Below are 26193 nucleotides of genomic sequence, written 5' to 3'. Positions count from 1 at the left end.
GAATGTGGAGAGTATTTCAAAGACTTTATGTAGTTAAATACTTCAAAGTAGTTTGAAAATAACAAAAATAATTTCAAAATTTCTAATTAAATTTTTTATGTATAATATTAATTACAAATTGGCTAAGTTTGTTCAATTATTGCAAGGGCGGATCCTTAAAATTTTAAGGGGGGTAGGCTATTGAATTTTTTGACACCCCCCTCTGCTATGTATACTTGTTTGCAAATGTTCATTACAAATTGTTTGGACCTTCATTCTAAAACATTTGCAAGGGAGAGCCCGAAAACTCTCTTCCCATAACTTTATTTCTTAAAATTGTGTTTTTTTAACTTCAGTATCAAAAATTTGCCAATTGAGAGTCATCCCAAGAGAGAGGCTATCCCTTGTATCCACCCTTAAATTTTTATTTTTTAAAAATCAATTGGTATTTACAGTGCTGCTCAAAAAGCACTTTTATCTGTCCCAAAAATGCAGTTTTTCTCTTCTGAATGGTGCTCCAAAAGCTCTGAAGCTATTGAGATCATTGTATATACATGAAAACACCGCCAGCTCAGTCATTTCCAGCCGAGGACTGCAGTTTCGTGCTTATTAGCACTCATCAGCCCGGCATAGGAAAGTGACTGAGCTGGAGATGGAAAACCTCTTAAGGAAGCCAAGAGTGCGAAACAAACTGGTAGCTAATATAGAATTAGCAGACCAGACGAGTGACCGAAGCAATGGTTCGATTCAACTCGAAGATTGAACGCGAGGCAAGGTATTTTACTGAATATCATTGTATATGTTCAAGTTAATCACTTCTATCCTTGTAGTTAGAATGTAGAAAACTGACATTTTAACTTCGTGTTCCATTATTAGAGCCCTTAGACATGAAATAACAACCTTTGGTCACCATTATGGTTGATTTCTCCAAAAAGTTAGAATAATTAATGAGAAAATTAAGGTTGCCAATGGCGACATTTTGATCAAAAACGGCTTAAAAGCTACTTTTTTTAAAAAAATTGGTGACTTTTTACAATCCTAGGCGACTTTTTTCAAATTTTGTGATATTCATTCAAAAAAAAAGGAACTATGTGTTGATGTACTTGACATGACGGACACAATCGTGTCATGACAGAAAAATATTTCCTCTGCTTTAGATTTTGATCCTTTTGCATCTCGTAAACATTTTGTTGTTTTTGACAATCGAAAATTATTTTGACATGTGCTATCTTTGATTAACTTTTTTTATGTTTAATTTTTATAAATAATAAATAAATTTTTTTGGAAGCATGCCAACATTTAACACATTTGTTGCATATTATTTCTCCCGCATTTAAGATTTCAACCCTTTTGCTTCTTGTAAATATTTTTATGTTTTTGACAATCAGACATTAGTTTGATTGTATGCTACCTTAGATTAACTTATTTTGATTTTATTTTAATAACTAAGAAATTTTATAAAATTTTGATGACAAATAGATGCTACTTTGATTTAAAGAGTCATTTATAATTAAACTCCTCACTAGTAAATAAATCTACAACCTTTATTAGACCAATCATTTTGTATGGTAATGGGACACTGGCAATCAAAACAGAAGATAACTGGTTCAGGGATCCCAAATGGTCCGCTTTTCCCGCCAAAGTCCGTTTTTTATGGTTAAGTCCGCTTTAGGCCGCTTTTTAATATGTTAGTCCGCTTTTATATTGTTTTTACTTAAATATCAGATTTTAAAAGTTTTTCATTTCGTTAAAAGTTACTGTTCCCCAAACACGCCGCCGCAGCGCGTGTTAAACGAGGTTCGTACGCCCATAAAAACCTTGAAAAGTTCTTGGGGGAAAAAAGTTTATTTTCAAGTGCTTGAAAAAGTATAAAAAGTTTCTTTATTGCTTGAATTCTTTGAAAAATCGTTGGATTGTGCTTGTAGTTCTTTTAAAAATATTTCATTAGTGCAATTTTCTGAGCATATATAATTGATATGATCTATCGCGTAAAATTGCTTTCGTGTTTGAGGTTTCAATCCTTTTGCATCTTGTTAACATTTTGATGCTTTTACAATCCAAAGTGGTTTTGACCCTTGCTTACCTTAGCTAAGCTTATTTTTCGTTTAATTTCAATAATTGTCGAAGGAATTATTTTGGAAACCATGGCAACATTGAACTTACTCAGACTTCGCGGAAAAATGCTTCTCGCGTTTGAAATTTCAATCCTTTTGCATCTTGTAAATGTTTTGATGTTTTCAACATTTCCTTAGTTTAGCTTATTTTTTGTTTAATTTCAATAATTAACAAAGGGAATATTTTGGAAATCATAACAATATCGAGCTTATTCGGACTTCGTGGAAAATTGCATCTCGCGTTTGGATTTTCAAACCTTTTGCATCTTGTGAACATTTTGATGTTTTTGACAATTGGAAGTTATTTTGACATATGGGTTACTCCATGTCAAGTGATCCAAAGTTTTTTCCCTCACCTTTTCGTATTTCTTTGAAATTTGGCTCATCAATTGTACCCTTTGAGGTAATCAAAAGCCCAAATTTTTAGATATTTATCTCTATTATTTTTTTATTTATGACACTTTGATTTTTCGAAAAACCCTCTTTTTTTCATGGACGCTTGAACATAAAATGGACGATAACTCAGCATCAAATATAGATAGAAAGATTTGGTAAAAGGCATTTTAAAGTGCATGTTGCTGTTTAATAAGATATGCAACATGACTAATTTTAGAAAATTTTTATTTTTAAAAAAATAAAATTTAAATTTTAAATTTAAATTTCTCAGAAAAGGCATAATGAATTTTTTTGAAAAAATTCTCAAATTTGTATTTTATCTTCATTTGTGCAAAGTTTCAAGTTGGGATATCAATGGGATCATATTTTTATGAATTTTTAAATAAATTTGACTTATGAATTACTGACATTTTTCAGATTTTAACTAGTTTACTATGGGGTTATCTTACTGGGGATAGTCTAGTAAGTAGTAATTGATCATGACTATGCTTGAAATGAGCTGACATGAATTTTTAGATTAGTACCCCCCCCCCCCCCCTTCGCAATATATATATATTTCAAAACTGTATTCAAAAAAAAAAAAAAAAAGCTGGCACATAAGAGTTATAATCATAATAAACTAGGACGTACGCTGCTAAACATCAATAGTGACTAAAGGCTTATAAATGGGGGTGGGGGGAGGGTTATAAAAACTAAAAGTCAGAAAAACTTTAACAAACAAATAGAACCACTCTTTTGCAGCTTTTTTTTTCTTTCGGAAAGTGGGACGGGAGGGGGAGGGGGGCAATCTGGAATGAAGCTTAACAATATGGAAGGTTATACTCAAACTAACAAAATTTGTTTGATCTATAATTGCTTTTAATATATGTATAAATAGATCTTGCTGCATTGCTCTCCTTTACAACTGATGATCTGATACTTAGATTTATTTTTAGTTTAGTGTGAAAAGAATGGAACAACACGGGGAAACACTAATATTTTGCTATGATCTTCGGACAAACTATTTTTTTCCTCCCCCCAAAATTGAAAGTTGGTGTAGGGGTAGGGGATGAAATGAATCATAACTTTCCTTATCAGATAGTGAATTAATCAAATACACTTTGAAGTTCGGATTGAAAAAGATACACTCTGTCTGAAAAAAAAAAACAGATGAGGCGTGATACTAGTATAGTGTTAATCGTATGTGTGGGTGGGGGGTATTGTACTTTGTCTTGCTTTAAAGAAGAACATTTACCAGCTTTTAATATCTTTTCTGTTCATTTTGTTTTATTTTATTCATTTTTTTTTTTTTTTTTTTACATTTTGAAAGTAGTTTTGAAAAAAAAATAAAAGTGGTGGTCCGAGGGGGGGGGCGGGGCTTTTTCTTCCTTTGAAGAAGAACATTTACCAACTTTTAATAAGTTAACTATTCATTTTGTTTTATTTATTTTTTTTTTAACATTTTGATAAGTTTTGAAAAAAGAAAAAAGATTAAAAGTGGTGTGGGGGGGGGCCTTACCAATCTACAAATTCATGTCAGCTCATTTCAACCATAGTCATGATCAATTAATAATTACTAGATCATCCCCAGTAAGAGAACCCCATATTTAACTATTTAGAATCTGAAAAATATCATTAGTTCATAAGTCAAATTTTATTCAAAAATTCATAAAAATATGATCCTATTGAGATCCCAACTTGAAACTGTACAAATAAAGATAAAATCATACATGTGAATCTTCCGCCAATTGGCGGAAATCCGCCAATTTGATAGGCAAAACATAATTCCGCCAAAAAACTACCGATCCGCCAAAAAAAAAAAGAGAATCCCATGCAACTCGAAACTTTTTCATCAATGAAAAAATTTTACGATCTCAAGATAAAGGTAATGAGATGCGAGTCCCAGAAAGAGGGGGGTGAAACCTCCGCTCCTCCGCACTCGTCCGTGAGCGTGACATCATATGCCAAGTGGTTCTTTTCTGTGTAGATCAACTCAGAACTGCATACGAACCCAGCTGTTAAGTTAATGCAATCCAGTTCCGACTCGTACGCAGATGGCTCTGCGCAGAGGGATGCTTTGGACTTTAACCAGTTATCTCCAATGGATAAAGTTTGTCTCGTCGGCGGCATCAGCAATCGGACTGGGTTGTGGGTTCCTTTTGTTTAAACTTTATCTAGGAGGATTGGCAACACTTTTGTTGTTTGGGATTCTCTGAGCTATTCACGTGTTGCGGATCCGTATGCTTTTTTAATCGTAGTGATTTTAATGCGTTGAAACTATTTTGATGTAATTTTTTCTTTTGTTTGTTTTTTTATTTTTGCTTTGGTGCCATGCATTTATTGTAAAATGTCGGTAATTGAAAAATCGGACGCTGTGAAAGCGTGCGAGGTCGATAAGGATGTAAGGAACAAATTCCATTGGGACTGGTTGGATAAAACAACAACTTTGTGTTTAAAAAGTGGAAATATTACTGTTTCCTTGTCTGAATGCATCAGAAAAGTGGATGTTCCTGGCAAAGCAAAGTGTGACTTGCAACGATATAATAGATTATGGGGGAAGGGGATGCAGCACGTTAACGCGTCACATGAATTCATCCCGGCATGTGAAAAACGTTGAATTGAGAAAGAACAACTATCAAGTTGTTAGTACCTTTGCTTCCCAGCCGTCAACAAGTACAGAGACACAGCCTGCTGTACCAATAGCTGCTCGTGTTTTGACGGCTCAAGCAACCGTTCTTGGATTCGTGGCTGAAAATAACTTGCCGTTTACGCTACCTCCGCGCTTAATTGAACTGTCTAGAGATAATAAAGCCCTTTCGGCATTGTCCATGGATAGAACATCGGCATCAATGAAGATGCAGTATGGTTTAGCTCAAACCTTACTCTGTGAAACAGTTGCTAAGCTAAAGTTCTTTTTTTTCATTAAACATTGATGGAGCAACTAGTTCTAATTCTATGTGAGTCTTAACAATTCTTGTTAGTTACTACTCAGAAGAGTTTTAAAAAGTTATAATTGAGCATATATCTTCAGTTAGCCTGATTTCTGTGAACAGCCAAACTGTTTTTGATGCAATAGATTCAATTATGAGTGAAAAAGATATTCCGTATAAAAACTTGATGTCCATTTTGATGGATTCCTGTGCTGTGATGCGAGGATCCAAAAAAGGTCTGGAGACACGTATTAGGCAGGAAAAAGCTCCACATCTTTTAGATGTAGGTTGCGATCCCTGCCACCATGTTCACAATGCCACAAAGAAATTTTGTAAGGAATTTGAGTATTTCATTGAGGGTTTTTTTACATATTTAAATAATGACTTTAGATGGTCAGCACAATTGAAAGAATATCTTAGTCAAATATGTGATTGTTTCAATATTTGTTTTTCTGCACCCCAGCGATATTTGAGCCATAGATGGCTTTCTTGTTATGATGTTGCTTTAGAAACTCAAAGGATGTGGGATGCTCTATCGGTGTTTTATTATGCATTTTCAAAATTGGATGACACAGTCACATATCAAGCTGTAGTCTTGTCGATTTACAAGAAAAATAATTTAGGAAATGCAACTGAGGATATTAAAAAAATTCAAGCTGCGTTTAAAAAAAATCAAACCTTCTACTAATGATGGAAAGGAGAGAAGAATTCGGATAATACAAAAGCTCTTTTACTACAGAAAGAAAACTCTGTTAATATTACAAGCATATACAGCCATATTGCCTCTATCTCCTTTATTAATATGTTGCTCTGTTTCAGACAGTTGAGCCATCAATTCATATATCACCTCATAGCTTACCGGAAGAGGCGGTAATGAGCAAGGGAGTGGATAGCTTTAAGAGGGCCATTGATCTTCATTGGGGACTAATTAATTGACTAGGAGCAGCCTAGCTGGGCCCAGAGCCTGTTGCTGGTCGTCACATTTGTATTTGTATATTCTGTATGAAAAGCAAAAGAATATGTTTAAAACTTTTATGTCCTGTTTCATCAAACCAGAGATACTAAAAGATTTCAGTGCAGAAGATTTGCCTTCTACAAAATTCATTTTGGAAAAAAATATTTTAAGAGATGAAGATCTATTTGTTGGAGCTAGTACTTCAAATACTATTTCCAAATGCAATAGGACTATTCTGACTGAATTTTATCAGCAACTAAAGTCTGCTTACACAGCTTGTGGCCTCTACTTGAAGAAAAAGTTACCATTAAGCAACCCATTTTTGGTAGATGTGTCTGCTTTGCATCCAAATTCAAGAGGGAAAACTACTACCCTGAAAAGGCTCCAAGAGTTACCCTCAATTGCAAAAAATGTGTTGGCAAATGATGAGTTAGAATCTTATATGCTGGAAATCAGGAACTACCAAGTCTGTGACTTGCCAACAACCTTTTCTTCTTTAAGTGACAGGTGGAACATGATATTCAGCTTGGGAGAATTTCCCACTTTGTCAAAACTAGTGAAGGCTCTTATAAGTTGCTTTCATGGCCTATAGTTGAGGGTACTTTCAGTTCAATGAACTATATCATTGACCCAAGGTCTGGCAGGCTTGATATCAAAACCTACTCTGCTGTACAAACTGTAAAATGCAGTTTAAAATCTAAAAATACTTCAGCTGTGAAGTATTTTCACAGGGAAAATTTTCTTAGGGACAGTATCAATGTAAATCTCATAAAAAATATGAGTTCTTCATCTAAAAGATACAGAGAAGAAAAGTTAGAACAACCAAGAAAAAAACGTAAGTGTGTAACAAAAACGGATGGCAAGAACTTGATTAAGAGAGCCCAAGCGTCTGCTTTAAAAAAAGTTTGAAATTGAGAGGAAAAAGAAATTGAAGAAGAATATAAGTCAAGCAAAGAAAAAGATACAAATAAAGAAAAATATTCAAGCAATGAAAATGAAGAATAAGTCTCCAAATAAAGCCTTGCCAGTTAATCCTAAACCCACTTCTGCTCCAGCAACAAATGTTACTCAGCTCTAAAATCAAAAAGAAATGTGGGAAAAAATTTTTAGTGCAGCATCATCTAAAAAAAAATATTTAATACATTTCTGTTCATTTTTTCTATGTAAATATATTAATTTTCTATTTAAAACTGAAATGTTGGACCATATTTTTTATTGAGTTTTTTATTTATTGATGTCATAATTAATGTACTTTTACTATCAACTAAATTGTTTATAAAAGGAAGTATAGTTTAGAATTTGAAAGCAAAACTTAATGAAATTCAGAAGGTAAAAGAAAAATGTGATAAAGATTTAAAGAGAAGACGAAAAGAATGGGAAAAAAAGCCTGATAGTTGTTAAGTGATACCCAGAGCTAACTTGGAAAAGCTTTAACTTCTGTTTTATATGCTGATAACAGAATATAAACTTGTACTAAAAGAAATGAAGAATCCTATTTTTTTAAAAAGACGACAGTAATACTGGGGTCTCTTTTTCTTCACATTGACGAGTAAAGTAGAGGAGGTAATATATTCTTAAATTTATTTGTAAATGTAAAAAAAAGGAAATACATGTAGCTTTTTATGTTAAATGTATTCAATGAAGAGCATTCTTTGCTGGTCTGATTTTGGTTAGAAACTTCAAATTGGCAAAGCAAGAAAATAAATAAAATTAAAGTTAAGGAAACCAAAAAAAAGTTAAAACATGAATAATTATTTAAAAATTAAGCCTAATTATGATATTAAAAAATATATATGCATTTAAAAGCACTTTAGCCCTTAGAACCATTAAGTTATAACATGTCAAATATTTTCAGCCAATTTCTTCTTCAAGCAATCACATGTATGTAAAATACACACACATTTTTGAGAATTTTTTCAAAAAAATTCATTATTCCTTTTCTGAAAAAATTAAATTTAAAATTTAAATTTCATTTTTTAAAAATTAAAATTTTTTTGAAAATAGTCAAGTTTTATATTCTATTAAACAGCAACTAATGTACTTTCATAGCTGCCAAGTGCTCCGTTTTTCCCGGAGTTTCTCCGATTTTTATTGCATACTCCGAAAATCCGATTTTTTCCAAAAAAAAAACTCCTTTTTTCTGACTTTGCTTGTACACTTTTCGATTTTTGAGGAAAAAGAAGAAAATTCCCTATCCTGGAAGGCAGGAATTGTGCACAAACTCAACAAAAGAGAAGACAATTTGATGCTTTGGAAGCTTAGTGTCAGGATAAACACTGAGGGGAGCGTCGATTGGAGATCGTCGTTTTTTCATCGAGCATTTCAGCTACGTGTAAAACGTAGCCGCCATGTTTGGTCATACACAAGATGGAAGTTAGCAGACGATGCTTAAGCACCTCGTTTTCAAAAACAAAGCAGAATTGGGTGTTTCTTTTAACTGCAAACTAATGAAAATAAGCAAAATGTGCTGCAAAATGTTTTTTTTTTTTTTTGGTTATTTTAAATAATTTTATTGAAAAATATGAAAACAGTTATACCATTTAAAATTTCATTTTATCCTTATTGCTTTGGACACGAATGTGCTCAAAATTCGCAATTAAATTGTAGTTTCATGGGGATTTTTTATTTTTAAATTATTTTCATGCTATAAATTCAAAATTTTATATCTGAATTTTTGACTTAGTCGCCATATTTGGTCATTTGCAAGATTTTAGTACACAAGACTCTTAAGTGACCAAGCTTTCAAAATCGGAATTAGATGTTTTCTGCAGTGCAAACTATTGAAAATAATGCAAAATGGGCTGTTTTTTTTTCCGGAAAATTCTAAATTTTTCTCTTGAAAAATGCAAAACTTTTTCTTCAGAATATTATTTTATCCTCATTGGTTTAGACTAATGTGCTAAAAACTCGCTATTTCGTCTAAATTTTAGTTTTTTTATTTATAATTGCTTTTTATGCAAGAAATTCAAAATTTTATTTCTGAATTTTTGACTTAGTCGCCATATTTGGTCATTTGCAAGATTTTAGTACACAACTCTTAAGTGGCCAAGTTTTCAAAATTGGAATTAGTTGTTGATTGCAATGCAAACTATTGAAAATAATACAAAAAAAATTTTTTTTTTCGAAAAAGTTCTAAATTTTTTTCTTGAAAAATGCAAAATTTTTTCTTCAGAATATTATTTTTCCTCATTGATTTAGACTCTAATGTGATGAAAACTCGCTATTTCGTCTAAATTTTAGTTTTTTAAGGCTAAATAATTATTTATAAATTATTTTTAATGCAACAACTCAAAAATCTATTGTCTTGGCTTTTTCGCGTTGTTGCCATGTTTTGTCATTTGCAACATGAAGTAGACAAGACTATTAGTAGCCTAAGTTCCCGAAAACAGAATTAGTTGTTTGTCTCAATGCAAACTATTAAAAATAACAAAAGGCAAAAAGTTATGTTTTTTTTAAATAATTTTCTTGAAGGGGAAATTTTTATCTATTTGATCCTTATTGCCTTATAGGCTTTGCTATAAACTTAAACTATTTCATCTAAATTGAAGGTTCCTGCTGACTTCTCATTCATTTATTTTAAAAAAAAAATTTTATTTTTTTAAATAAATCAGAAACCTATTTTAACTTAAATTTTCCATATGCCAAAAAAGTATTGAATATCTCTCTTTAAATCCTATTCATCTATTTTTTTTTTTTTTACGGAAGTTGCAAAAACTGCCTCCCCCACTTCAGTTTGTATTTCAAAACTTGGTGACATTGGTGGCCACTAAGTTTTTGGAGTCTAGTGGCCACTGGCCACTTTCAAAATTTCAGAGTCTTGACCTTTACTATGAAGTTGCTTTATTTCCAAGTATAAGAAATAATTGTTTTTTAATCTTCAATATGTTCTTATGAATTCAGAAAAGCATTTTATAAGTGCTTAGAATTTATGAAACTTATGGTACAGAAGGAAGGTTTAGCGCAGACTGTCGCGAATTTGCTCTTTCGTATAGTCGTTTTATTCGGAGTACCGCGTTGGGTAAGTTTCCATTTTTTGGGGATGGTTTGCCGCTCCGATATGTAAGTGAGAATCAGCACTTTAGTCCCAAGTTTTTTTATTGACATAGAAAAAGGGACACATCACAATTCACATAAATTATATACATCTAGTATAGTATGATAGTTCGAAAAAGAATTGTTCAAGAAAGTCAACGAGAGACAAGACCCGGAGCTCTCATCGCATCCTTCCTTCTCTCGTCCTGTTCTCCGCATCTCTCCCTTTCGTCCAGTCACCCGGTTCCCACCAACCCCATTCGAAAAGAGCCCCCACATCCGGTCAGGGGTCAAGAGGGGTGTGAGAGGCGACCTTGACGAGCGTGGGAGCAGCTGTTCACGACACGCCCCCACCAAGAGGGAAAATTAGCTCCTTTTTATAGGGGCTTAATTTCACTAACTGCACATAGTAGCACAAATGTCTAACACTGGAACAAAACACATCAGGCAAAATGACAAATGCTTCAATTTACAATATTTTAATTGCAATCTGCAGGGATACACATTACTATGGAAAACATATTTACAAGCATTTAACATTATATTCTACTCCAGCCTGGAGAGTGCATCTGCGCTTAAATGCTGCTTCCCAGGACGGTGGGTAATAAAATGGCTCCACCGCTGCAAAGCTAATGCCCAGCGTGTTAATTTAGGACTCTTAGGAGTCGTCTCATTAAGATACTTCAGTGGGTTATGGTCAGTGATAATTTCCACCTGCGACCCGAAAATCCATGTGTCAAATTTATTTAGCCCAAAGAGTACCGCCCAAGCTTCTTTTTCAATGCTAGCCCAATTTCTCTGACTACCTGAAAATTTTTGGCTAGCGAAAGCGATAGGTCGGAAATTTCCTACCGTATCTAGTTGTGTTAGACAACTACCGACGGCATAGTCTGACGCATCACAGTGCACCTGAAATGGTTCCTCAAAATTCGGGGTGGATAGCGCCGTGACCCGACATAAAGCAGTTTTTAAATTTTCGAAGGCTCTCTCTTCCACCTCTCCCCATCTGACTAAATTCGGACCCTTTTTCTTTGTTAGTTCCGTAAGCGTGGCTGCTATCTCAGCGTAATGAGGTATGTATTCTCAATAAAACCCCATCAGTCCTAACACCGATCTTACCCCTTTTTTAGTAGTGGGTCTGGTTAATCTTTTTATCGCCCCTATTTTTTCTTCGTCCGGCGCATGCTCTCCACTCCCTATTGTATGACCCAAATACTTGATTTTTCTAGCCGAAAAAATACATTTATCAAAGCGCACAGCAAACCCTAAATCTTGCAGGTGCGTTAATACTGCCTTTACGTGTATCAAATGTTCTTCGAATGTTTTTGAGAAAATTATTACGTCGTCGATGTATGCTTGCGCGTAATCTTTATGCTTAGCTAGCGCCCGGTTAATCTCTCTTTGGAAGGTACCAAAGGCCCCGGCAAGTCCGAAGGGCATGGTTTTCCATTGATAAACCCCATAATGAGTTGCAAACGCCGTTAGATGTTTGCTCCGTTCATCCATTTTTATCTGCCAATAACCCCTCAATAAATCTAAGCTTGTAAGATATTGTGCAGATCCAGCTTCAAAAATTAATTCCTGCATGTCTTTCATTGGAAATACCGGAATTTTCGTTACCGCATTCAATGCCCTAAAATCTACGCACATTCTAATAGTTGCATCCTTTTTAGCCACACAAACAATGGGATGAGCAATTTCTGATTTTGATGGCTCAATTAGATCTAACTCTAGTAATTCCCGGATTTGCCTGTCCACCTTCCTTCTATAAGCAACAGGGATGCTGTAGCAGTGCGGTTTCTTATACTCCAAATTGGGTTTTAGCTCAATTTTATGACATCCAACCCCAGCTGGCTGAACTGTTTTCGTAAAAACATATTCATATTGGGTAAGCAAGTTCTTTACCTCGTTTGTTTGTGAGGGAGTTAAATGAGGCATTTTCAAATCACTAACCGCTTTCAGAAAATTACTGCCTGTCTCTGTAGTTGGCATTAATTCTACTTTCCCAAATTCTTCTTCACCCTCAAAAATCACGTTTACAGCATTAGCTCTTGATATATAATGTCGTATTTTATTTTGATGCACATGTCTTTTGGCACCATCAGGCATTTGGATAATAAAAGAGTGCTTGTTTCTCTTTTCCACTATCGTCGCCGGCCCCTGCCAATGCGCGTAAATTTTATTTGTTGAATCAGGAATTAAAACCACGACACTTTCTCCTACCTCAAATTTTCTATCTGATGATCGTAAATTGTAATAATGCGCAGCTCTTTCTTGAGCGATTTCCGCGGTAATTTCCGCTTCTCTTGCCGCATTTTCTAACCTAGTCTTTAGCTGTTGCAAATAACTTGAAACCGGAGTGGTGTTTAATTGCAAATTATCAAACTTTCCCGTCCAAGTATTTTTTAGGATTGCTAAGGGACCCTGAGGTGGCCTGCCATACATGAGTTGAAAGTGCGCAACTCCCGTCGTAGTATTGGGTACCTCCCTATATGCCCAAAGAACATAAGGAATTTGCAGGTGCCACCGCCTCCCCTCCTCTCTGATCACATGGTGTAACATCCTTTTTAAAGTTTGATTAAATCTCTCCACTAATCCATTACTCAAAGGATATGCAGGCATGGAAAATCTAGGGCTCGACCCGATCCTTTTTTCAAATTCCTTCGTTAACTCTGCATTAAAGTTCGGGCCATTATCCGAAGCTATAACATTTGGAATTCCTGTTCGGGAAAAAATTGCTAGTAACGCTTCACAAGTAGCTTTAGCGGTAATACTAGTAAGTGGTACGGCTTCTGCCCATCTCGTATGTTGGTCAACCAAAGACAAAATATACTTATGACCCCGTGAGCTGACTGGCTCAATTGGGCCAATTAAATCAACATTGACCACCTGAAACGGTAAATCTGGACGCGAAACAGGAGTTATTGGGGCCCTATCTGACACTTTAATAGGTTTCCTCAATTGGCATTCTTTGCAGGCTGCGATGAACCTTTGAACATCGGAGCGTAGACCTTCCCAGAAGAATGAATATTTAATTCTCTCTAGAGTTTTCCTCACCCCCATATGACCACCGAAAACGGAATTATGGGCCAAACTCATAACTTCTTCTCTGGAATCCTTTGGGACCACCAATTGTCCCACCTTTTCCCCCAAAACAGTATCCCTATGAAATAAAACGTTATCTACAACGTAATAATTTCCCTTTCCTTCTTGGGCTTTTTTCCATCCCTCAGCGAGTCCTTCGCACAGCTCCTGCTTCCGGCGAAAATGGTCAGCTGTTCGACCACCGAATTCTTCCTTCCCATTTTCCCCCGAATTCTGCTCTCTTCCGGTGCTCCCTCCATCCGCCGATCGCGTATCTCTTCCCGAGGTGACCTCTAAATCTTCCTCCCCCACTACTTCTTCCACCGCTTGACCAGAAAGCCCCTTTCGTGGCAAACTCTGCTGAGTTTCCTCCCTTTCTTCTTTTCTTGCCCTACTAGGGTTCGTTTTTTCTCCTGAGAACGACTCCTCCGCTGGGGTGGGTGAGCAAATCCCCCCTCCCTCGCCAAGCATTTCAAAAATCTCCGGGGGTAGCAAAATCTCCTCCGCTAACTCATCCGCGATCGCGCAGAGCACTTCTCGATGAGCGCTGATGCCTTCTCCCGTTACTATTCCTAACGGTACACTCACCAACGGACATTTTACTGCTGGACCAAAAATACCCTTTAAAAATATTGCGGGTTTTCCCTTAGTTTGGATATTTTCTACTAGTTGTCGTCTAATGACGGTAATTTCCGTCACGGAATCCAATAAGGCCTTTGCATGCTTCCCATTCACACTAACAGGCACCCTTTTTAATTTGCAAAACCGATTTTCTCGGTTACGAATAGGCATACCCAATGAAACGACCTTTGCGACTACCACTTCCTCATCCACAGACCCTTCTGCTGTGTTAACCTGATTAACATTGGCCCTTGGTTTAAATTCCGAGGTTACAGTTTTCCTTTGTGAATTTTCCTTTGGACAATTTCTCTTCAGGTGAAATTTTGAACCACAAGTATAGCATTCCAAATTATTTGGTTTGCTCCTACTCCGATCAAACTGAGGCGCCGCGGTTTTAACTGAAGCAAAGTTTTTCTTTTCCGTGCCCTTTTCGTCCCGAAGCTTTCCGTTTGAAAATTCGGCCCCCCGTCCTTTTTGAATTCCATATGATTTTCCCTTAGCAGAAAAAAACACATCACATTCACGACCTAGTTTTTCCGGCTTAAACCACCCGCTTTCTTGTCGTACACCTATGTGCACCGCTGTTTCTTCGTCCAGCCCTTGGTATATTTTGTCGGCAATTATCAACTGATTCAGTGTATCAAAATCTTTAACTTCCATTAACTGCAAGTAATACTGCCATAACGCGGTCAGTCGGGTTGAAAATTGACCAAAAGTCTCCCCATCACTTTGTCTGGCCTTTCTAAAATTCTCTAAGCATACCTGCGGAGACGGTTCATACTCTTTAAGCACTATTTTTTTCAATTCGGCATAATCATCATATTTGTCGTCAACTAAATAGGTTAAGAGATTGGCTGCCTTTTCTCCCAGAAGGTTTATAAGTACTTTAGCTTTGTGTTCTGACCCTACCTTTTCGCTTACAAATGCCCTTTCCAGACTATGAAAAAAATGGTTCCACCCGTCCGCTTTGTTCGGGACTCTAAGAGTTAGGACTCAAACTGCACTGCTCTAACTATCTCTTCTAAAGTCCTCTCTCTCTGGTAATTTTCTCCACTATCAGAATTCCTACGTTCCCTCAATACCCCCTGCTGATTGATTCTCGCCAATTCAATGCGCTCTTCACTTTCTCGTTTTTCACGTTCGCGCTCCCGCTCCTCTTTTTCCTGTTCCTCCCTTCGTAATCTTTCCTCCACCACACTCCCATATATATCCTTTATCCCCTCTTCATCTTTTTTAAAATCATCACTTTCTGTAATTAGTTTTATCAACTCACAAATTTTACTGTTAGGTGTAACCTGCAAGCCCATTTCTTCTGCTAACACCATTAGATCTACCTTTCTCCCTTTCTTTAGGAAAGCCATTTTATTTACTTATTTTAACAATAGCAAAAAGAAATATACTTCAACTAAAACTTTCCCGAGTGACAATATTTAAATATGTTCAAAAATACATTTACGTTAAAGCTATTTCATTAACCAACAATGCATTCAGAATTACAGATAAGAATATATTTTACTTTAAGAATGACATTAAAATTTCTTTTTTAAATTTGGCACCTCTTAGAGCATTCTAATTCTATTAAATATACATTGTTAAACATTACTGACACACACACAATTAAAGATAGAATAGAATCCCTGCAAAAAGCAAATAAAATGAAAAGAAGCAAATGCCACTCACCACACTCGATTGAAGACTTCGGGATCATCACTACCACTCGTGCACAGATGAGAGTTTCAACTTAATCACCACGAAGACGGTCACACACGAATCACTAGCAGCACACAATTTCTGCTGGATACCAATTCTTCCACAAAACACGAAAAAGAACACTTTGCGGCTAGTCGAAGGGCTCTTCTGTCCTCATCGTTACGAACGGAATGGAGGCTCATCAGTCGTCCACTGGCGCAACTTCTCGACGTCATCAACAGAAGACGGTTAAATCGACAGTCAATCGGATACCCTTATCGGCATCATCATTAGAAGACGGCTTGAATAACGGTCCACTGGATCCACATCTTGGCGTCATCATCAGAAGACGGCTTGAATAACGGTCATTATTCGGAGCCACGTCTTATAATCCTTGCCAGCAACCAGATCTGTAAACTGCACTCCATTGGAGCTATTTCTCATCATCGGATCATCGTCGCAGCCAAACCAATCCCTCACCGCTGCCACCAATGTCGCGAATTTGCTCTTTCGTATAATCGTTTTATTCGGAGTACCGCGTTGGGTAAGTTTCCATATTTTGGGGATGGTTTGCCGCTTCGATATGTAAGTGAGAATCAGCACTTTAGTCCCAAGTTTTTTTATTGACATAGAAAAAGGGACACATCACAATTCACATAAATTATATACATCTAGTATAGTATGATTGTTCGAAAAAGAATTGTTCAAGAAAGTCAACGAGAGACAAGACCCGGAGCTCTCATCGCATCCTTCCTTCTCTCGTCCTGTTCTCCGCATCTCTCCCTTTCGTCCAGTCACCCGGTTCCCACCAACCCCATTCGAAAAGAGCCCCCACATCCGGTCAGGGGTCAGGGGTCAAGAGGGGTGTGAGAGGCGACCTTGACGAGCGTGGGAGCAGCTGTTCACGACACAGGCCACGATTTCATGCTCCTATTTTAACCCTCAGTGCTCCTATTTTTTCCCTTTAGTGCTCCTATTTTTTGTATCTTGAGGTTGGCAGCTATGTACTTTAAAATGCTTTTCACCAAATCTTTCTATTTTTGGTGCTTAGTTATCGTCTATTTTATGTTCAAGCATCCATGAAAAAAAGAGGGTTTTTCGAAAAATCAAAGTGTCATAAATAAAAGAATAATAGTGATAAAAATCAAAAAATTTGGACTTTTGATTACCTCGAAGGGTACAATCGATGAGCCAAATTTCAAAGAAATACAAAAGGATGAGGGAAAAAATTTCCCAAATTTTGGATCACTTGACATGGAATGACCCATATGCTACTATAGATTAGCTTATTTTTCATTTAATTTCAATAATTAACGAAGGAATTTTTTTGGAAGCCATGGCAACATTGAACTTACTCGGACTTGACGGAAAAATGCTTCTTGCGTTTGAAATTTCAATCCTTTTGCATCTTGTAAATATTTTGATGTTTTCCTTAATCGGAAGTTATTTTGACATATGCTACCTTAGTTTAGCTTATTTTTCGTTTACTTTCAATAATTAACGAAGGAAATGTTTTGGAAACCATAACAACATCGAGCGTATTCGGACTTCGTGGAAAAATGCATCTCGCGTTTGAATTTTCAATCCTTTTGCATCTTGTGAACATTTTTTTTTTTGACAGTTGGAAGTTATTTTGAACATATGCTACTATAGATTAGCTTATTTCTCATTTAATTTCAATAATTAACGAAGGAATTATTTTGGAAGCCATGGCAACATTGAACTTACTCGAACTTGATGGAAAAATGCTTCTCGCGTTTGAAATTTCAATCCTTTTGCACCTTGTAAATATTTTGATGTTTTCCACAATTGTAAGTTATTTTGACATTTGCTACCTTAGTTTAGCTAATTTTTCGTTTAATTTCAATAATTAACGAAGGAAATATTTTGAAAACCATAACAACATTGAGCTTATTCGGACTTTGCGGAAAATTGCTTCTCGCAGTTGAAATTTCAATCATTTTGCATCTTGTTAACATTTTGATGTTTTTAACAATTGGAAGTTATTTTGACATGTACTACTTTAGATTATCTTATTTTTCATTTAATTTCAATAATTAAGGAAGGAATTATTTTGGAAACCATGGTAACATTGAACTTACTCGGACTTCGCGAAAAATTGCTTTTAGTGTTTGAAATTTCAATCTTTTTGAATCATGTAAATATTAAAATATTTTGCCCAATCGAATGTTATTTTCCCATATGCCACCTTAGATTAGCATGTTTTATGTTTAATTTAGTAAAAAATAATTCAATTCATTTTATGGGAAACATGGCAACATTGAACTTGTTTAGTGAAAATTTGCTTCTCTGAGCTTTCAATGGTTTTGCATCTTATAAATATTTTTATGTTTATTGCAATTAGAAGTTATTTTGACATGCTACGTCAGATTAACTCAATTTAATTTTATTTAAATAACTAAAAAATTAATAATTTTTGTGTTGTTTAATTCAAGTTTATATAGTTTTCCAAACTGAATTTTGATTATTATTAGCCTGTTTTCGGTTATTACTGTTTTTTTTTGTGGGGGGGGAGGATATTAAATTTAAACAATTGAGCACATAACGTTTTAAAGCAGCGTTTGTATATGAAACAAAGTTGAATTATGTAATTTTATGAAGTTGAATTTGTGTACATCTTTTCATTGTCATAATGCCTGCTAAAGGGGAGAATTTGTTTTTTCTTCCCATAAAAGTTCAAAGCACTCATGACCCTGCAATCATGGAGTATTTGTTTTAATGTAAGCTTTATGATTCTTGAAAATGTGCTTTGAATATGAAAATATCAAAACCTAGCCTCATGTAATCTGCTTCTGTTTGTGATTTAGCATTTCAGACATTTTTAGGAAAACTTTCAATACAGTAAATCTGTTAGGTGTGTGATAGATTCATATCGGTTGAGAAGGGATATAATGCTATTAAAAAGCATTATAAGACAGAAAAACACAAAAATAATTTTAAACTAAAGATGAAGCACAGCTTCATCTATCCTTTAGTGAGACTACCAGCATCCCTAGTTCAATTTATTTATCATTACGCCTATTTAGTTCTAAGGAGGCTGCCTTAAGTGCTGAGCTAAGTGCCCCCCCCCCCAATCCAAATTTTTTGTGTAAATAATATTATTATTCAATGGATAAAAAGATCAGTTGTACAGAAGGTTATAAAGGAATTATATCATTACAAATCAGTATAATGGTTAATTAACGAATTATCTTCACGGATTTAGCCTAGCAGGCAGCTGATTTTCCTTTTTGGTGCTTTCTTGGGTTTAAATGAATGGTCCTCCCAAGGTCCTCTTTTTGATTGAAAATGGTCCTCTTTTACCCTTTTCTAAAGCTAAAATGTGTTGGGAGCCCTGTTGGCTGCTCATTTTTGGAAGAAAGTTCCCGCAGTCAACTTTTGGAGCAGCAAAAGGATATAATATGTTGAGAAATAAATGTAACCCTGAAGTATGTACGAAATGCAATCAACCTTACATCTTGAGACCATCTAAAAGGAGCAGATGCTAAATGAAGATTAATTCTAAGAGACTTTTTGGCAAAATACCCACCTGTATGAATAAAAATAACAAAGGAACTGTAAAAAATGGCGTAAGGGGCACACAAGTAGTATAAAAATTGAAAGTTGATAGAGCAGACTTTGAAAGAAATCAAGAAATGTAAAAAGATGATTTAAAAAAAAAATAGCAGAGAGAGGAATAAATCAAACTTAAAACAATATCAACTGAACAGGCAAGGCACAGAAAAGAAACCCAATCAAGAGTCTCCAGATTTTCTATTATAATTAGCAAATCAATGTTTGAAATCAGCTATTGAGAAAAATGATTTTTCCAACGCTAGCGTAGCAAAAGGCATGATAGAAAGTGCAGAAAAGTTACATGATGTAGGAGGAACAGTTAAAACTTATTGTTAACAAAAGGAAAAACAAGTTTTATTAAGTGTGTGTATTGAACTAAAACCCCAAGAAATGTCTTTAGTTTTTAAACTATGCAGTAATTATATATTTGTTTTAATCACACACAAGCTCAATTTTTAACTCCTTTATGTTTATAAACCCACAGTAAGTATGTTTAATTTACCTTGAAATTAAAAAAATATCTTAATTAAGTTTTCTTTTCACTTTGAACTAAAACCATGATGTTACATATAACACCTTCATGACGTTATGTGAAAAGTAATTTACCTTTTTAAAACAGTAATTCCATTGAAAATTGCTAAAAATGAACTAAGTAAATGAAAATATATGATATAAAAAAATATTGGTTAAAGCAACTTCACTGATTCAAGATTCAAAAACGCAACTCAACTGTTTCTCAGAGGCAACTATTTATCAAATTTCAAGCTACTAAAGCAACTATTTTCAAGTAAATTTTGATGGCAACCCTTGAAAATGCAACATATTGGTTATTTCAATTTTCATTATGTTGTGCAGTAGGGTGGGTCGAAAAACAACTCTTTTGTTTTATTTCGATGATGAGTAGTACGAAAAAGTTGCCATTGAAGTGCACATAAAAAATGTGATTTTTTTTTTTTTTTTTTTCACAATTTCTTGATCTGCCGCAATTGGGTTCAAGTTTCGACCAAATGTTGTTTTTTCTTGGTTTTAGTCGAAATAAGTAAAAATAGTATGTTTCTATTTTTGATGATGAGTAGCACGGAAAATTTGCCACTAGTGGCACTAAACTCCCATAAAATGTTTGAGATGTGTGGGATAGTTATTTCCTTCGCCACAAATTTTCGAGAAGTTTTAGTAATTTTCAGTTTTTGATACGTTTTTAATAAATTTTCTCAAATAGTAAAAGTTTTGTTTTCGCAATATTTCTCTGCCGTAATTATATAGTTTTATCTCATGTGATGCATTTTTAGATGCATGGTGTGTTTTAAATTAACTAATTGTGTATACATTTTTAAATTTAAAATATGCTATTAGAAAACTTAGTGCAACACCCTGTTTGCTTTGCGTTCAAAACTAAAGCGAGTAATGCAGAATTTGTTCTTAATCGCAAGGAAATCTTTTTAAATAAGAACAAAGTTATTATCTCTTAACAAAAAACAGTTGCGTGAAACAGTACTCCCGTAAGAGCATGAAAAGAAAAGCAAAAAACAACGGTGTCATTGCAGATGTTAAAAAAAGAAAGAAATAAAGAACTACAACATTTGGTGTACATTTTTCATACCAACAAGCTCCCGGTCCGACACCTGATAAATAAGATAAAATACTGAACCTAAGGATTTTTTGACCCAATCAAACCAAAGCTGATGGCATTCAAAAACCTACTTATGCTATCATTCTAGGTTACCTCTGTAATGTATTTCTACACTGCCAAAAGAAAAGGAGCACAACCATAATTTTCAAGGACTGCAAATTTGAGCACAGACCAAAAACACGTAATTTACAGTTGTGCAACCTCTTTCAACTGGACTGTGCCCTCTAGAGTTTCAAAACAGTCAACCAGGGCCTTTTACGTATTTTAAATGGCTCACATCTGCCTACAGATGATGCCTTACGATGTCTCGCACTATAGGTAATATAAATTGATTTGCCCGTATGATTCGCCTAAACGACAAGGGTACGATGCAAAGGAATATAAAAAAGTAAATAATATAGTCATCCTAAGAATTCACAACAATGCTACCACAGCAATGAAAAAGAATGAAAACCAAGGTATCAAAACAATGTGATGAATATTAATTGAATAAACAGATAGTAACTGAAAGAAGAAACAAGGATAAATACATTCGAGGGTTTAAGATTCCAAAATTAAAGTTGGGGCTAACGGAATAGGACAGATGTTCGGTTTGGTTCTTAATTAATATCAGCTAACCTTGAATTACGAAATGTCTTTCGTCTCAAAAAACTGAAATAAACGAATTACCAAAACAACTTTAGAAGCTCAAGTCTAGGCCAGTTGTCTAGTGAATGGAAATATTACTAAAATAGCACGGACTTTGTAGACAACCGTGAAAGAAGAGATGCTTTCATTGTAGCAAAACTGAATAAGAAGTAAAAGTGCTAAAATGCAGAACTTCAACTCGAAAAAAACTTTTATTGCCTAAAACAGTGTAAATAAAAACTCTGTCAGAAGAACAGTTTGAAATTTGTTGTACATTCACACCATCTTTTGTTCTTTGTAGTTCTCTGCTGTTTAACCTTGATTTTGAACGCAGCTGCACGAAGTTTTGGAATAGCAAATTTCAAATTTTATACGCAATAAGTAGTTAATTTATAACACACGACACATCTAAAAATGCATGACATGTGATAAACTACATAATTATTTCAGATAAATATAGCAAGAACAAAATTTTTCCTATTTTACAAATTGTATTGCAAATGTTTTTTAAAAAAATGGCGAAGAAAAGAATTATAGGATCATTCTCCATAGTGACTAACGTAACATTCACGGCTGATTTTCTTACTCTTTTCACTTTCACTGGGAGTAAAAAAAATTTTTTTTTTGGTTTAATATGCAGATTTCAAATGTACAAGGTGACTGTTTTTCATTTCTACCAGGAGTTTGAAGCAAAATAAGCGCTGGCAGGTATTTTTTCCTTCTAAAAAGGCATCGTAACTAACTTAACATTTTTGCAACCCTGAGAAACAATGCCTATGTTACGAGGCAAACTTTTCTGAAAGTTATGCAGGCATTTAAAATTGATACTACAGATTTATTACAAATACAATGCAAATACAAATACAAAAGTGACGGCCAGCAACAGGCTCTGGGCCCAGCTAGATTGGTCCTAGTCAATTTACAATCCCCAATTAAGATCAATGGCCCTCTTAAAACTGTCTACTCCTTTGTTCATTACCACCTCTTCCGGTAAGCTGTTCCAAGGTTCCACTACCCTGCTAAAATAATAATTTTTCCTAATATCCATGTTAGCCTGAGATTTAAATAGCCTAAAACAATGACCCCTTGTCCTGTGTTCAGTGCTAAACTTTAGCCCCGTAACATCTTTCGTTTTAATAAATTTAAACAGCTGAATCATGTCCCCTCGGTCTCTTCTTTGCTCAAGACTGTACATTTTTAGCCTTCTAAGCCTGGAATCATAATCTAAGTGGGAAAGTCCACTTATTAGCCTTGTAGCCCGCCTTTGAACCCTTTCCAATACATTAATGTCTTTCTTAAGATAAGGAGACCAAAACTGAACAGCATACTCCAAATGGGATCTTACCAAACTTCTATATAAGGGCAGAAGAACTTCTTTAGATTTATTTGAAATAGATCTATTGATAAACCCAAGCATCTTATTGGCTTTGTTGCTAGCAATGCTGCACTGTTGGCTAAACTTTAAATCCTGACTTATTAAGACCCCCAGATCAGTAACTTTGTCTGCCTGACTAATGACTGAACCTTGCAATTAATAACCTCTACACTTATTTCCATGCCCTAAATGTAGCACTTGACATTTCCCAACATTAACAGCCATACCCCATTTATCAGCCCACTCCGTAATATGATCTAGATCCTCTTGCAGCTGATTTGCTTGTTCTTCATTTTCTACAGTCCCCATAACTTTGACATCATCAACAAAACAATTCATGTTCCCAGAAATATTTTTGTGAATATCGTTCATAAAGACAATGAACAAAACAGGCCCTAACACTGATCCTTGAGGAACCCTGCTTAAGACCTCACTCCAATTAGAATAATTTCCCCTTACAACTACTCTTTGTTTCCTTCCGGTCAGCCAATTTTTTACCCAAATGAAAGTTTTCCCTCCTATTCCTATATTAGCTAATTTGCTAAGTAGAGCAACATGCGGTACCTTATCGAATGCTTTTTGAAAATCAATGTAAACAACATCTACAGGTTTTACATTACAGACAGTGGCGGCTAGTGGAAGGGACTAGAGGGGCCCCCGGCCCCCTTACTTTTTTCGGATAATAATTTATAATTTTTTATTTACTTTTTTCCCCTTTGCATATGTTTGAAATTTAAATTAAAAAAGGGCTGTACTGTATTTTTCTACGAATAATTCACGGGTTATCTGGTAAAAAAGCGTAAAATTAATGAGGTGCAGATTATATTATTTGTTTTTGTTTATTTTTCCCTCTCAACACCAACACATTGAACATCAATATTTACAGCAGGATTCGCAGGGACCGTTACTCTGCCTGTGTGTTGTTTATTTTACATAGCTTGAATGTTCTTATGCGATTCAGGCTATGTAAAATAAACAACATGTAGTAAGGGAAGAAGCCTTCGTTTTCACAAAATTTTAAGTGGAAGTCTCTGAACCCCTCCTCATAATATCATATAATATTGTAATTTCAATAAGTTACCGCTCTATAGCCAGGGCTAAGGCAGAAATACATGAAATGCACCGTCAGCTCAGTCAATTCCAGCTGAGGGCTGCAGTTTCGTGCTTATTAGCACTCATCAGCCCGACATAGGACTAACTGTGCTGGAGGTGGAAAACCTCTTAAGGGTGTCGAGTGCCAAACAAACTGTTTGCTAATATAGAATCAGCACAGACCAGATGAGTGACCGAAGCAATGGTTCAGTTCAACTCGAAGATTGAAGGGAAGGCAAGGCATGGTAATTTCAGTAAGTTACAGCTGTAAGTTAGTGCTAACTGTGTATTTCATGTATTTCTGCCTTATCCCTGGCATTCATTTTTAAAATGTTACGTTAGTCACATGCAAACTGTTACATTAGTCACAGCTCAAATGTTACGTTAGTCACACTAATTATTTTACATCTACTGATACTAAAATACAGTCGAACCTCCATATATCAAACTTCCACATATCAAAATTTTCTATACATCAAACCCCAGCAAATTTCTATGTTCATTACATAGAAAAAAATTTTTCTATATATTGAAAAAATCTCTATATATCAAAAAAAAAAATTTTTTGAAACATTTGAGGATTTTTTTTTTTTTTTTCACTTTAAACTGTCTCATAAAAAATGAATGTTAGGGCAGAAAACTATGTTCACTAAACAGGGATCGCGCTAAGGATTTCGAATTGTTCGCCATTAAATTAGCCAAATTTTTAAAGTGTTAGCCAAATTTCAAAAGTCTTAGTCAAAGACTAACTTTTACTCCTTTTAATGTATTTTTGTCTTCAGAAATATTTCATCAGAAAGTCAAGTATAACTTAATTTTTGACAATTTTTTGAGGGTAAGGACAGGGGTATATCCAGGAATATTTATCCGTTTTTAGGAATTTGGTGAGAAAAAAAATGCAAATTAAGTAGTTTTTCCACAAATCATATGTAATTTTTCAAGGGAAAAAATGGCTAAAAACAACTTTAAGTTATATTTATCATTCTTTAAAAAATTTGAGAGTAGAAATAAAAGCTTTTAACGAAGTAAAGACTGCATTCCTCTCTTACTCCGATGTTTCAGACATCGAACACAATGAAACAAACGCGCCATTCAACTAGGCATCCGCCAACACTTTCTACTCGGTAGCCACGCTGCGCACTCGATATCCAATCAGCGAGAGGCGAGAAGCAAACGTCATCATTCCTCCGATTTTATGCTAACTCGCATCTCAATCTGCTCGGAGTGATCTGAGGATAAAATAACTTTCATTGAATTAACTTAATTTCATCAAGCAAAATTAAGATCCCTAAAAAACCCTTAAAAGTTCTTATTTTTTTGAAAACTTCCTTAATTGGGTTTTAAAACTATATTAAGTTCGGTCCCTCCACCTCAAATCTTCATCCTCCGCGATGTCTGCCGAAATTGCATGTTTGAGGAAACATGCCAACGATGTCAAACACATGTTTTGTTGAAAATTGCATGCCTTGTTTGACATTTCAATCTTCTTGCATCCTGCAAATCCTTCAATCATTTTTAATGATGGAAGGTTTTTCACCACATGCTACTTTATATCTGCTTATTTTATTAATTATTTCAATATTTTTATTTCTTAATTTTTTTATAGAAAAAATGCATAAGTCAAAAAAAGGGGGGGGGGTTCAACTCACAGTCTCAGATTTTATTGAAACTTGGCATGGTTACTTTATTTCTGTATTTAAGAAAGCGTTCAAAATATTTATGCTGAATCTCTTATGGTTAAGGCTTTATAGCCTGTAAATTTTTTAGGCATTTCATCGTTAAATGAAGCAACTTCAAGTCGTTGTTTTGATCCTGAAATAGTATTATGAAGTTTTTTAAAAAACCAAATTTTGAGAAAAGTATTTATGCATTTCATGGTTAAATGAAGCAACTTCAAGTCGTTGTTTTGACAGGGTGGCGACAGATCAGGGAAAGGTCAGGGAACTTTATTAGTCAGGGAAATATCAGGGAATTTCAAAAAAATAACAAAAAAATCAGGGAAAATTGATTTTATGAAGAAAAAAAAATTTTCTTTTGCTTTGCAAAATTAAGTACCCTAATTCTCTACGCATTTTCCGCCAATTATCTGTTCAAAAAAAAAAGTTAAAATTAAT

The 26193-nt window shown here is 34.9% G+C and overlaps 1 protein-coding gene across 1 annotated transcript in view; it reads left to right on the top strand.

Moving 5' to 3' along the window:
• LOC129230774 (mucin-17-like) overlaps positions 1–26193 on the top strand; it is a 506717-nt gene that overhangs the window by 390723 nt on the left and 89801 nt on the right. The window lies entirely within an intron of this gene.

Source organism: Uloborus diversus, chromosome 1 (assembly GCF_026930045.1).
Source record: "Uloborus diversus isolate 005 chromosome 1, Udiv.v.3.1, whole genome shotgun sequence".
NCBI lineage: Eukaryota > Metazoa > Arthropoda > Arachnida > Araneae > Uloboridae > Uloborus > Uloborus diversus.
This window is presented reverse-complemented; position numbering and strand designations above follow the sequence as displayed.